The sequence below is a fragment of the Lygodium microphyllum genome, chromosome 20 (genome assembly GCF_053477565.2).
Source record: "Lygodium microphyllum isolate KBCC chromosome 20, Lygodium_microphyllum_v1.1.10, whole genome shotgun sequence".
NCBI classification, from domain to species: domain Eukaryota; kingdom Viridiplantae; phylum Streptophyta; class Polypodiopsida; order Schizaeales; family Lygodiaceae; genus Lygodium; species Lygodium microphyllum.
In genome coordinates this window covers 49576927-49592075 of record NC_141154.1, presented here as the reverse complement: position 1 = coordinate 49592075, position 15149 = coordinate 49576927, and positions in this window count along the sequence as shown.

Genomic DNA, 15149 nt, shown 5'->3' with positions numbered 1-15149 from the left:
ATTTGGATGCGGACACTTCGTTGTTGGTTGGGATTTATGCTACCTTGGTTGATAGGTTATTTTACCTCCAATTTGGTTATGCCTATGGTCTACGGGTGCTCCCGACTACTCAGGATGATATGCCGATGTATTTGGATGATGCCACTTTGATGTTTATGCTCCTGGATGCTTCTTGAGCAAAGAGTAGAGCTCAATACTTAGTTCACTATCATTTTCTTTGCAGTAGGCATTTCACTTGGCAAGGTTTATGCCCCATGCTACCCATTATGGGGCTGATGTCTGATTTGGATGCTTTTGGGTTTGGATGCAGTATGGCAGATGTTTGGGCTTAAATCGACTTGCATTTGAGATTTTTGTGGAGTAGTTTGCATTTGATTGGCTTCTCACTTATGCATCTTGGATGCTATTTGGCCCTTAATGCCCCGATTATGGATCTTGGATTTACTTGGATGTAGATACATGTTTTGAGCAGTGCTTGCTCCATTGTCTTAGCAGTTGGTTATTGAGCTTTCATTCCTCATTGATGCTTTGTTCTTTGCAGGTTACTCCTTGATCAGTGTACTTCTTGATAGTGATTGGGTTTAGCTGTTATGGCTTTGTTGCTTATGTGTTGCCTAGCTTCTAAGCTAGTTGGGTTGCTTTTGCCCATACAGGTCAGAGAGCAGTTGCTCTTGATGCTTACCCGGTGATGCACCTTGTCTACTATCCTGTAATTTACAGAGCCACTTATTTGGATGTTGTTGTATAGATACTTGCGCTTCTCCTAGAGCTTGACCATTGCAGGATCTTATGCTACTTACCAGTCTTGAATTGACTTGGATGCTACTATGTGGTCTGATATACTACAAAGTCATGTTTGCCATTCTCCTAGAGCTTGACCATTGCAAGATCTTATGCCACTTACCGGTTTTGAATTGACTTGGATGCTACTATGTGGTCTGATATACTACAAAGTCATGTTTGCCATTATGGTTATGGGAGGATTTCATGGCTGAATATCGTATGCTCTTTTGACAGATATCTTGGCTTTTACACTATTGTGGTTGGTTATGTCATGCACTTAGCTACGAGTCTTTTTCATTGGGAGCTTCTGCATCCCTAGTTGATGCTTTTTTGCTTCCCTCTCTAGTGCAGATGGAAGAGTACTTGCAACAGCATGCTTTTACCACTTGTGCTTCTACTGATAGTTGTCTTGATGAGCAGGTTCCCTATGTTGGGATAGCCCTAGACTCTTTGAGTTCCTTGGATGTGGATAGCCCTATTCATCATGACTTGGATTCCTTGTCATCTTCTACAGGTTCTTCAATTACATACGTTGTATGCTTCCATTGTGAAAAGCTTGGGGGTGTTAAAAGAAAATGTTTTAGACGGATTAGAGAGCAGCAAAGACAAAGACAGACTCGACATGAGCAACAATGGATTACCATAGCTTATCCATGATCATATTCGATGTACATTGGTTTAATGTGATATTGGAAGGAGCTAGGGAAACTCTTCGACGAGGTATATCTTGATTTTTGGAGGTAGATTGTGAGAAAAGATGGAATGATCTATCTGTCATATTTGTCTTGTTAGGTCATTGTGAAGAGATGCATGATATTTTTTATTAATTTTTCCATGATACAAAACAATCAAAAATGTTGATTTACTATTTGTGATACAGTTACTTAGGTACACTTCTATCTAAATCCCCGACAACCTCGATGGTGGTATGTTGGCCATCAATACCTCAGAGCGCATGAGTGTATGATGAAAGAAATGTTTCCAATGTGGAGAAAGCGTAGCTTCAGATGGCATATGACTTACAAATATGGCCATGCAACTGACCCAGAAGTTCATGGATTCAAATTGCCCTTTATTGTCTGTCCAATGTTGAAAATCAACCCTGAAAGTACGATAAGGCAGCTGGATTTTGCTTTCACTCTTATGCAAGTAGAGAGCTTTGTCAACTAAAACAACTAAATAGAATATTAGTGTATGTTAAGTGCACATAGCACACTTTCATACTATCCATATGCATATACGTGGAGCATACACAATCATCAACCCATTGTACATTAAAACTACTGTAAATAACTCACACGTACCTTGCACCATGCGATATAGGCACACACGTCGCATTAAGTGTAAAAACTATCATAAACACCCTAGACCACACAAACACTAGGACACATAGTGAGCCTCACACACATATACCAGCCCATGTATCCACCATAGGACCCACGCATCTACCCATGCACCTTGTATCTTGTATCCACACTTATCTAGGACCAAGACATGCAAGTTAGATTGCGTCCATGCACTTGTGAACCTCATTGTGTAGTAAACATTAAGGCATGGATAGTAAAAATAAAGTAGAACCACACAAAGCCAAGCAAAGAAAGACTAGAGATAGAAGGAGCCAAAGGACACATGGAGCCAACAAAGATCAAAAAGTCAAGAGCCAACAAGAACAAAAGGTACCACAATCCTTAAATATCATTGTTGGCTTATGGTTTGCTTATTCAAGTGCTATAAGCTATTTTAAAAATTAATAAGGGTTTGGAAAGAATTTGAAGCCTTCTCATGTAGCATGCACTTATAAAAAATTGAGATCAAGATAAGGTGTAGTCATTACTTCTCATAGTCAACTAATGTTAGAGTGTAGAGATAAGAACAAATTCATGAGCCAAGAATACATGAACCATCAAAAATGAACCTAAAACCTTCAATTATTTTCTTCTCAAAGTTCTTGATCACATCAAAAGGAGAAACCCTAATGTGAGTTGGGAGTGTTCTTAATAAGCAATCATGGGTCCTTTCCAATAGAATACAAAGTCAATAACCTTCAATATGGTCCCAATAGCCATTAAGTTGAATGACCAAGGTACAAATCAGCTAGTTTCCACTACAAGAAGTAATAGGATTAAATGCCCCACAGTTTCCATAGTTGAAACTCATAGTGCGCTCAACCTAGAACAAGCAATCCTTAATTCTTCCAATAAACCAAACTTAGATAGAGATCACATGCTTACAAAAGCCAAACTTCTTCTTTAACTCCACCACACAACAACCCAATTGCAAAGAAAAATGCAAGATATATGTGCCGAATTGAGACAAACCATAAATGCCATGTAGTCACCATGTCATCATCCACCCCATACATCATTTACCACATAGCTTTGCAAGCCTAAAGCTTGTTGGAATTGCCATCAATGTGGCCATGTGACTGAATACTAATGAATTGATGTTAAAAACCCTCGATATATTGAATTTACCTCCATGCAACAAGAATTTGAGAACCAACAAATTCTGGTAGCAATTTCCTATGCCTATTGGCCCTAATATTTCTACTCGCATAGAAAAGGCTGTCACCATTGAACCCCCAAACGATGAGTTGATTCCACTTGCCTACCTTAGGGTCAAAATAATTTGTGAAAAGAGACCACATCGCTAAAGCTCTTATTGGTAAAGGATCTCATTACAATTCTCTCACCTGTAACACTTGGACTTGCATAAGACAACCCAAACTAGTGCCTAAAATGCTACGGTCAATCTTTACAGAGGATCACCAATACTATTCTCTTTTGGGAAAATCCAAGATCTTAATGGACTTGGAAATTCTAATCTTTCCACTTATGTTTTATGTGCTTCCTGATAGAGAGTATGTTGGGAAGGAAATCCTACTTGATAGACCTTTTCAACTGTACAACTAAGTGCGATGTAGACTATGAGGCACAATGAATATACTTGACCCTACATGGTGTCAACTTTAGGAAAATTAATTCTATTATTTCTCAAGAAAAGGGTAAGCAATCAATCACTAAGCTAGATAGAAACTCAAGCGACGAGAGTCATGAAGTTTTTAGAGAACTACTGAATGCACAAGACCAAAAGTTGATGCCCCTCAATGCGAAGTTCCCTATTTCTAACAAGAAAGTCCAAGCATCTCATAGCTCCAATGAAATTCCTAACATTGCCAAACATTGACCCATGTGGAAAAAGAAATGAAGATTTTGGGGATACAAAGCTAGCATAATACTGCAATGGGTTTTCAAAGTGTTACTTAATGCTTAAGGGTATTATGCATGAAACCAATGGCTTTGGTTATCCAAACTACCTACATCAGCATCTCTATTAGGCATATCCTAGAATTCACCCAAACTAAGGAAACAAAGCAAATGACCTAAATGCAGATCATGATCTAATGCACAGAAATTCATCGAGCTAAGATAGAAATCAAGAAGTCAAACTTCACCTATTGGAAAAAGAAGAATTAGTCTAACTTACTTAAAGTATAACCAATTGATGTAGTGATCAAATCCAAGGAAAATTTGGTAATAACTCATTGGACAACAAGTACAGAGAAGAGGAACCCAAAGTGTCGACCTCATGGTAGTGCTCTATCTGCACATGAATGCCTAAATGAGGAAAAGTGGCATGATCAAGAAGCAATGAGATGCGACTAGAAACAGGAAGTAGCCTACTTTAGAGTCCCAAGTCTCCTAAAAACTCTTCACCTAAGTAAAAAGAGGAAGTTCAACAACAATAGCCCCATGCAAGTACTTAATCTATGCAAGTAAACCCACAAAGAGTCAAGGACATTATCACACCCAAGCTAGGATAAGGATTTGACCAAGCAAATAATCTTGACCAACAAAACTAGCCAGTCCTCTAGCTCAACTACCACTACTTCCCAAATGGGGATTTCAATAGTCACATCCTTTGGTCATTACCAAGATAAGGTCTAGAATGGAACAAGCCCTTGTTAGTCCACTCTCAGAGATGATGTTTCAAGAAGCATCTTCATCACCTCTAGAATCCCAATGCACCAAAAGCCTAGGCATAAGAAAAAAACTCTTGAGAAGATGGTTGATGAGATAGAGCAACAAATCACTGAGCCACCAATGAAGTGTTTAGTCCAACTAGATACAAAGCTAACACTACTCATATGAGCATATATTTACAACAATATTGAGAAATTGATGGATCAACACAAACAACTCTTAGAAAATCCATTAATGTGGGATGAATAGCAACACATTTGCTCTCACTACATGACCATTTCCAAAGAAATAATGAAAGGTATGCCAAAAGCTACACCTAAAAAGTTGATTTTAATTCCCTCTTTCTACAACAACCTCGGGGAACTTACTATATGCATATCCTCTACATCACATGAGTTCAAGGCGTATTTATTAATATCCTTATATGTGATTTTTTCCTAAATAAAATATAAACTTTTCTATTCAATCTATAAATAACCCCTTTATATTACACTCTTCTATATGTAAAAAAAGTTATTTTAAAAATACCTTATTTTGCCCATGTGATGCACACATATATTCATGAGTAACTTACCTGGACAACAACCTTCGTAAGACAAACAAGGAAAAATTTGAAGCATCAGACTGAAAAGGAGAAGTACAAGGTGCCTTTGAGCACAAATGACATTCTAACTACAATATGACATATAAAATTAGCAACCAGTTAATGAAAATAGTAGAGAAAATAAGAGCTCTTTGTACCTCGCTACATGACTCCGCATATATTGCTTCTATATCCCCATGAGTGTTATCAAATTTCCATGATGTTGAGCTTTCAACCACCATCCAAAAACATCTCTTGTGCTATAATCTCCTTGTAAAAGAGGATCTACATGTGGTTGGTAGGCTAGGAGTAGGAAGCATGGCGATTATTCTCTTGGTAAGTTCTCATGAGAGTGAGTCAAAGGTTGTCCTTGATACTTCACTTCAATACAACCCTGACATTTGCAAATGGTTTAATCCACAATGCATTAAGGAATTGTAACGCTGGCTAGAGAAGAGCACATGCACCAACTTGGCCTGCAACCTGGCTTCTGTGTCAGGGATGTCCTGGATGCTTATGCCGTCATTTGTGAGCACCTCTTCCTCCTTCATTTTCAGCATGGCATAAACATCCCTTTTTTGTTTCCTTTCTGTCCTTGGTACCAATCCCAAAGCCTTCTCCACCAAGGCTGGATCCAACCGGACTTGTACCTGCTTTGCACCCTCTCCTCGGCCCACTGTTACCATACCACCTTCTTGGTCTGGGTTGTATGTTCTAAGAAATTCTACACACTTTAGGTGATCCGGCTCCTGCGAGAATTTTTCAATATACTTTGTGAAGTTGCATTGTTCCACCACCCTCCTGGCTGCTTCCTCCTTGGCCACCATGACTCTATCTCATGATTTTATATAGCACAACCCATGCCTTTATCTCACATGCAAGGGAGAGAAAAGTGCCTAGGACCTTCCCTCACATGCCTAGAACGCAAAAGAGCAATCATCCCGCAAATTTAGTCCAAGAATACATATCTCCTAAAAGAATCCTTAACATAAGCTCTAAAGGGAATAAGTCACTATCTTGAAAGACATATTCACAAGGACTAAGAACCACACAGGAGCCCCTGAACTACATGAATCCTTCTAAACCAACCAATAATCTAAGATGGTAATTTCCCTCGATTCCTACCCATTGTACTCCAGGAAATACTACTTCCCATCAAGATGTGGAAAAAAAAGAGTGGAACTTCCCAACTCCACCATGAAAAATATGCCTACCCCCTTGAAAAAAGAGTGATACTAGAATCACAAAATGAACATGCCCAAGTGATTCAGAAGCTCTCAAGGAAAGGCCAACTCGACAAAATTCCCCAGCTTAGTTGAAACCTAACTTGTGGGGCTGAGAATATTAAAGGACATTAGAACAGAAATTGCTCGCAATGAAAATCAATAATTGAATATCTACCTTAAGTAATTGAGTGGTAAAATCATGGTCCTTGCTTGTGTTTTTGCCCAGTTTGATATTGCAATCCTCCTTGGGGAATGTAAAGAATAGTTAGCATGCCCACTATCTTGGGAAGAGTAGGAACACATCAACAAGAAATATGGTGACCATCTAGATGACCTCCTAGGACTCATCCTTGAGGATAAAGGTGAGGAATGCCATTTGTTCCCAACATTTCATAATCCATTGTGCCCCCTGTTGAGATATCGAGCTCCACTCGTGATATGCCAGGGTGACCGTTGTGCATTTATGTCACCGACTTGTCAGTTTGCAGATGCGATTGGTACATCGCCCATGAATAATATCTAGATGATAGCTATCCTTATCTACTCTAGTTCGTGGTTCAGTTAGTATGCCACCTTAGTTAGTTGAGTTTGGTTTGAGACCCATATATAGGGTTCTTCTATTTCTTTGTATGAGAGTTCTTTTTGGCTTACACAACTAAGAAGAGGAAAATTGTTTTCAGCCTCCACCTGTGTTTGTATTCCCCCATTGTGCAAGCAAGAAAGCTACAAGTGAGACTCCTTCCTTCTCTCCCACAATCTTGACATGGTATTAGAGCCTTGTTCGTGGGGTAAGGAGCTCAAGAAAGCAAACCAAGTTTGCAGTGTTCTGGTAAGAGGACCAGTGTTGCTTTCATTTTTCTGTTTTGGGAGCAAGTCTCTGCAGGTAGCACAACCGGAAAGTGCAAGAGTGCATTGTCTCAGATTGAGACGCCCTTCGCGGTGTAGCAAGGGGGCATTATAGCAAGAGGGCATTATATGCTCTGTTTTTTTTATTTGAGGCCATTTCACGGCCTGTTTTGGAGGCGGAAGTTTTCTGCACGCACTCAAGAAAAGGCCCTCTTTTATGCTGTGCGATCACTGTTCTACAGGTTGGTGAAAAGTTACAGAAGAAATTGCATCGTATGCTTGTGCGCAGAGACATTGGGAGTTACAGAATCATCCTTGTTGCCTGTTGATGCAAAATCATCACTAGGAAGTGACTGTGTGGTTAAATATCACTTTTGTCAGTTTTGCAGATTTGCCCTTGTGAGGCTGAAGCTGTGTTCTTTGCAGTGACCGAATTTTTTGCAGTGCTCTGTAATGGCTTCTGATTCTCTTTCACAGATTGTCACTGAAAAGCTTGACAAGAACAACTTCCAAGCATGGAAGTTCAGAATGACGAATTTCCTTATGGGAAAAGGATATTGGGAATTCGTTACAGGAAATGAAGAAGAACCAGTTCTTCGTGATATTCCCAATCAACAGCAAATGCAGGCATTTAAAGCATGGCATGAGAGAGCCAGGAAAGTTATGTATTGGCTGTCTATCAGCATTTCAGACTCTATGATTGTGCATATTCAAGATGCAAGTATGCCAAAGGAGGCATGGGATACTTTGTCAAAAATGTATAGCACAAATACGCAAGCCAGGAAAATGCAGGCTCAAGCAAGAGTTGCACAATGTGCAAAGAGAAAGTATGAGCATCAATGACTACCACATGAAGGTGAAGAAGATTGCAGATGCACTTGCTTCCATTGGGTCGCCAGTGGAAGATGATGATTTAGTTTCTGTGACCTTGAATGGTCTAGGAAAGGATTATGCATAGTTCCGAACATCCATTTCCGTCCGTGAAAGATTTCCTGATTTTGAGGAGTTGATTGCTCTTCTAATTTCTAAGGAGCAGAGAAATGGTGGTGCATCTTCTTCAGGAGGAACTTCAAAAGAAGTTGTCTTCTACTCAAATGCTGGAAGAAGTAGAGGCAGAGGTAGAGGAGGCCGATCTGGAGGCCGTGGTAGAAATCAGAATATACAGGAAACTCAAGAAAACCAGTCCTTTGGAGGAGGACGTGGTAACTCTAGAGGCAAGGGGAGCCAAAGAGGTCGTGGTGGATGGCAAAGAGGCCAAAATGCAAACAGCAATGTTGAATGCTACTACTGTGGTAAAATGGGTCATATGGCTAAAGACTGCTATAAAAAGCAGAATGCCATCATGAATGGAAAATTGCAACAAGGGAATTATGCATCTTCTAGTAGAGAGGGTGATGACAGAAATGAGCATTTGTTTATGGTGCAGCACATGACCAATTCTGTGACAAGTGCAGAAGAAAGCAACGATGTGTGGTATGTTGACTCAGGTGCATAAAACCATATGATAGGTCATGCAGAATGGATGCAGGATGCAAGGAAAATGGAAAAACCAGGATTTGTGGAGACTGGTGATGATACTGCACATCCTATTGTGCAGATTGGAAAAATTTCTTTGTCTATGCAGGATGGGAAAAAGAAATTCCTGTCGGATGTATTTCATGTCCCAAATATCACCAAGAACCTAGTTTCTATTGGTCAAATGGTTGAGCAGGGCTTGCAGGTCAGATTTAATTCTCATGGATGCTTTGTTGAGGATATGAAAAATAAAGGTCGCTTGATAGCAAAAGGAAAGAAGAAGGGCAGAATGTTTACGTTGGATGCAGACATGCCTGAATTTTTTGCACATGGGACCGGTGTAGTTGCAGATATTGATATCTGGCATAAACTCATTGGTCATATTAATGTACAACGGCTTAAATCAATGCAAGCCCAAAATATTGTTGCAAGATTGCCTAAATTCAAGGTTGTAGAAATGCATAAGGTATGTGAAGCCTGTCAATTTGGAAAACAGGCAAGGAAACCATTTCCTAGACATGTTCAAGAGAGTAAGAAGCCATTGGAATTAATCCACTCTGATGTGTGGACTACTAAAGCTGCATCTCTTGGAGGTTGTCATTATTTTGTCACTTTTATTGATGACTATAGCAGAAAAATTTGGGTGTATTTTATGAAAAAGAAAAGTGAAGTTTTTGAGCATTTCAAAACTCTTAAAGCTATGGTTGAAAAAGAAACAGGCCTGCAAATAAAATGCCTAAGGTCAGATGGAGGGGGAGAGTACCTCTCAAATGAGTTTGCAAGGTTCTTGCAGGAGCATGGCATAAAGAAGCAATATTCATGTAGTTATACCCCACAACAAAATGGAATTGCAAAAAGAAAAAACAGGCATATTGGAGAGGTATCTCGTGCCATGCTCAATGAAAAAGACCTGCCAGATTTTTACTGGGCTGAGGCAGTTGCTACAGCAGTCTACATAATGAACAGGACTCCCACTGCAGGAATACATGGCATGACTCCAGAGGAGAGGTATACTGGTAGGAAACCAGATATTTCTCATTTGAAAATTTTTGGTTGCATTGCCTATGTTCATGTGCCAGATGAGTTGAATCCAAGTTGGATCCAAAAGCTAAGAAGTGTATCTTTATTGGTTACTCTCTGCAGCAAAAAGGGTATAGATGCTATAACCCTTCTACTCGTAAGTTTACAGTGAGCAGAGATGCTATTTTTGATGAGATGAGTAGCTGGTATAAACCAGTATGTAGATGCACAAAATGGTAATGATGCAGAGAATTCACAGTAACAGTCACAAGATATTAGTGGACCAGGAGCGTCCTCTAGCAGTGGTTCACATTCTTCGCCATGGACAGGCAGATTGAGATCAGGAGAATCTTCTCAAAGAAATGCAGATAGTGGTATGCAGGTATCACGAAAAGGAAAAGAGAATGTAGATCAACCCATGTTTGATGTGAATGCAGGTCACTCTTATGTTGATGGTGAATCCAGTGGCTCAGAACAGAGCATTGATGATAAGCTGGGTATTCCTTCTATTGTTACACCTGGAGTAAGGAAGACCAAGGATGTTTTGAGAGCACCTGGGAGTGAATCTACTTTGCGCAGGTCTACCAGAGCTAGGTGTCCTGTGGATAGACTCAAATATGATGGATTTACAGCCATTCACTATGCCTATATGGTCAAAGTGATACAGGAACCAGAACCCACTTCTTTTAAGCAAGCCATGGGAAAAGAAAAATGGGAGAAAGCCATGGATGAAGAAATGGATGCCCTGGAAGCAAATGCTACATGGGAATTGGTACCTTTTCCTAAAGATAAGAATGCAATTGGTTGTAAGTGGGTTTATAAGGTGAAGCACAATGCAGATGGTTCTGTGAATAGATACAAGGCAAGATTAGTAGTCAAGGGGTATGCACAAATATATGGCATTGATTATAAAGTAACATTTAGTCCGGTTGCAAGGATGGCAACCGTAAGATCAGTCATTGTTATGGCTGCATCAAAGGGATGGTCTTTACATTAGATGGATGTAAAGAATGCCTTTTTGCATAGTGATTTGAAAGAAGAGGTCTATATGGAGCAGCCACCAGGTTATGTGCATGCTGTTCATCCTGAGTTTGTTTGCAGATTGAAGAAAGCCTTGTATGGCTTGAAGCAAGCACCTAGAGCATGGTCTGACAAGATAGGATAGTATCTTGTCACTATTGGCTTTCAGATTTTCAAGGGAGATTTCTCACTTTATGTGAGAAAAATAGAGAAAGGTATTATGCTACTTGTCATTTATGTTGATGATTTGATTATGACAGGTGACAGTGATGAAGATATCCTTCATGTGAAAATGCTATTGAAGCAGAAGTTTGAGATGAAGGATTTGGGAGAGCTGCGTTATTTCTTGGGCATTGAGGTGATTAGATCACCAAGTAGGATATGGCTCTTGCAGAGGCAGTATGGATTGGACATGCCGTCCAAATATGGGATGACAGGCTGTAAGCCTATTTCAGTTCCTTTGGAGCAGAATGTGAAGCTGAGCGCAGATGTAGGTGAGAGAGAGAATGCACTCTCCCTCCCTCTCCCTCTCTTTCTCTTTCTCTCCCTCTCTTATTTCCTTCCCCTCCCTCTCCCTCTCCCTCTTCCTCTCCCTCTCCCTCTCTTTCTCTCTTACTCTCTCATTTCCTCTCCTAAACAAGCAAAAAAGAAAGTGATTTAAACATTAAACAAGCAAAAGGGAGAGGGAGAGAGAGAATGCACTCTCCCTCTCTTTCTCTTTCTCTTTCTCTCCCTCTCCCTCTCCCTCTCCCTCTCCCTCTCCCTCTCCCTCTCTTTCTCTCCCTCTCTCTCCCTCTCCCTCTCTTTCTCTTTCATTTTCTCTCCTAAACAAGCAAAAGAGAGTGATTTAAACCTTGAACAAGCAAAAAAAAGAGAGAGGGAGACTCACTAATGAGATATGGCGAGCGTGGAGCGGCTTCTCTTTGCGATGAAGGCTCCTCCTCTCCTTCGCGAACAACGGCGGTGGCGGCGGCGGCGGCGGCAAGTCTTCTTCCTCTTCTTCTCTCACGACGGTCGCTCTCTCCCTTGCTCTCGCTCTCAAAACTCGAAGCAAAAGAAATGAAAACCGCGCCCGGGTTTCGGCCGCGTTTTTTCCCTATGGCCCGTCGCTATTGGCGTCGCTATTTGCATCGATATTTGCATCGCAAATGCGACGCAAATAGCGACGCTATTAGCGACGCCAATAGCGACGCCGCTTTCCTCCGTCGCTAATCGGCGTCGCTGTCCGTCCTACGGATGGGTGGTCCTGGTTGTGGGAGCTTTCACTCAACCGCCAAGACCCTCGGACTGCTTATTGTTTCAAGCGTTCCAAGCCGAGCACTAATGGCTACCTCTCACATAGCCGATGCGCCATCCATATCTACGGGTGTAGTGAGCTTACCTTGATGCCGTTCGAGTTACCTCCTCTCCCGCGCACTCCGGTAGCTCCACGATCCAAGTGCAAGCTTCAAGCAAGCTCCATCCTCAAGCTCCACGCTCCAAGCTCCATTGCCGCGAGCAAGACAAGAGAAGAGAAGAGAAGAAGAGAGGAGAAGATGGAGAGTTTCTCCTCCTCGGTCCCTCACCCTCACACAGTCACTCCCTCACACTCTCACACTCCCTCTCTCAAGCACAAGCTCAAGCAAGCAAAAACAAGAAGAAGAAGAAGAGGAGAGCTACTTTTGGCCACACACAAGAATGAGCTTCTCATTCACTTTTCAACTTTATATACAAAACCCTAAATCCCTTTTGGGCGGTCATTTCCTTTTCCCCTTTTTACATGGCCGGCTGTAGCCCATGCCCTTTTTTCCATTGTCCTTCAGGGTGCGCCTTTTTATTTTAAAATGCGCCTTTCCCCTTTTGCCTTTGCCTTGGACTTTTAAGGTTGCCCTTGCGCTTTTGGCCTTTTCTCCTTTTCTTTCTTCAGTCGGGCTACCTTTTTTTCGCCTTTGTTGTGCGTCTTTTCCACTTCCTTTTGCTTTCTTCGTGTTGGGGTTAACATTACCCCCCTCCTAGACGAGTGCCAGTCCCATGGCACTCACCGTCGTAGGTAGCAGGATGTAGCATGCACCGAAGATGTGGGTGACAAGGACGCCTGTGGTTTCCGTGGAGGAGTGTTGGTGGTGGTGTGGCAGAAGGTCCTGGGGGCCTGTTGGTGGCCAAGGTGGCTGGTAGAAGGTTGTTGGAGTTGGTGGTAGGGTTTTGCTGTGTTGGGGATCGCATTGATGGCTAGCACAAGTGTTGGTTTGTTGGGGATTCTGCGCATGACGATTCCTTGCGGGTTTGTCGGATGGTAAGGGACAAGCATTCAAAGTTGAGTGTTGATAATGAGCGATTGGAATTTCGTTGGAGGTTTCTTTACCTGCAATTTGAAAACCTCTCGTGTGATCTCTCCCTAAGGGGTAGTGCTAGTCTTCTTATCGTGCACAAGACATATTTGATTAGTTTGGGAGACAGGTCGAACTCTAAGCAAGCTGAGAGTATTGTCCTGCACTTGAGGAACCAAACTGTGCATATACTTTGGTGCAGATATTATGTAAGTACTCGTGCATACTTAGATATTACGTAGTTAGAAGATCGTGGGCTAGTTTCTCATAACAATGTGTGGATGAAGCAAAGTTGTCTGTGTTGAGAAGAAGTACACGTGAAGGTATATGAGACATCCTTTGCATTGTGACTGCACGACGGAGCATAATTGAATACAGGGACACTGCACTTTCAGTAGCTGGAAACTATTGGACTTGCTTGATGAGTACGGTGTACTTTTCATGGCCAATCGTGCGGTGCTTATCACCACTGATTGCAATGGTACTAAGGCAGAGTGCAAAAGAAAATTGTGCAAGTGGGTCAGGGTGACAGGTCTAACCCTAGGCGAGACAAGCTCCCTAGGTATGTCCTGCCCTTGATGTGCCCTGAACAATTGTGGGTGATTGTAGGGGGCTAGGGGACTAGGGACGAAGCCGGTCGACCAAGGTCACTAGACGTACCTAATTTGAGGACCCCTAGGTGCTGTGCTGTGATCGTGGGTGCTTCTTATCTTTCCATTCTATGCTTTTTCTTTTCATTTCTTCTTTTCTCTTATTTATTTATTTATTTTTTTGATTTGCCTGAGTACAACCATTACAATGTGTTGAGGCTATCAGCCTTTCAATGGGTTGGAAAATGTCAAACTTCAAAGGCTCAGAAAATGGATAGTACAATGATGATTGTGCCCTAGCCTCATTGTTAGAGAAGCAGTTGGCGAAAGGGGGAGATACACTGGAGATATTGCAACCCTCCTTGCAGCACATGCGATGTGGGTACAATTGAGGTAACGACTGCCGTGAGCCAACTATAGAGCTTGACCCAGAAAGGCGGCATGGCCCAGGAATGTGTTTTGGTCCATGCAATGTGGGCGGTTGGCAAGGGTTATTCGTGATTTTGGCAGGGTGGCTTTGCCGCGGCTCCTTGGGGGGTCGATGGTCTTGCGGTGATCGAGCATTGAACACTTTCGCTCAAAGATCTGTCCCATCTTGTATCCACTTGTCGCTTCATGAGAGTATAAGCATGGCATATGCCGCAACTATAATAAGCCAGTGCAATGCAAGGAGACATCACTGATCTGAATTCTATGGTGTTGACTTAGACATTTATCACCTGCGCTTGCTTCTTTTTCTTTTTCTAAAGGCGTAAAATATATTAAACGCAGATATGAAAAGTTCATAGAAGTCGAGAACATGTCAACACTTAACAAGTCGGGAACACTTAACCATTTTAAAAACAAAAAGTTGTGGCCAATTATCATTTGATAAGCCCTTTATGCATCATGGGCTACTCGATTTGGACGAGGCGGGGGAGTCTGGGTGGCCGGTAGATTGGGGCTTTGTTGGTGTGGGGCTCCCGTGGGGGTGAGCAGGGAACATGTCGGCCGGGATATGAATGGTGTAATCCCGGCCCGCTACCATCTCCAGAATATCTTTAAATAATTCATTAAATTCTTCTCTTTCCCGAGCTGCCCTTTCTACCTTTGAGCATCTGGGACCCGAGCGGGAGCTGGGAGTGCGCACCACTAGTGCTGCCACCTGTTGCGCGTTTCGAGTCTTGACTTTCTTGACTCGAGGATTCTTCGGCCTTCGCCCTCGGCAATGTCGCTTAGGGCCTCGCTTCTTGGCATACCTCTTGATGGTGGGCACATAGCGCTCCGGTGGAGGGGCA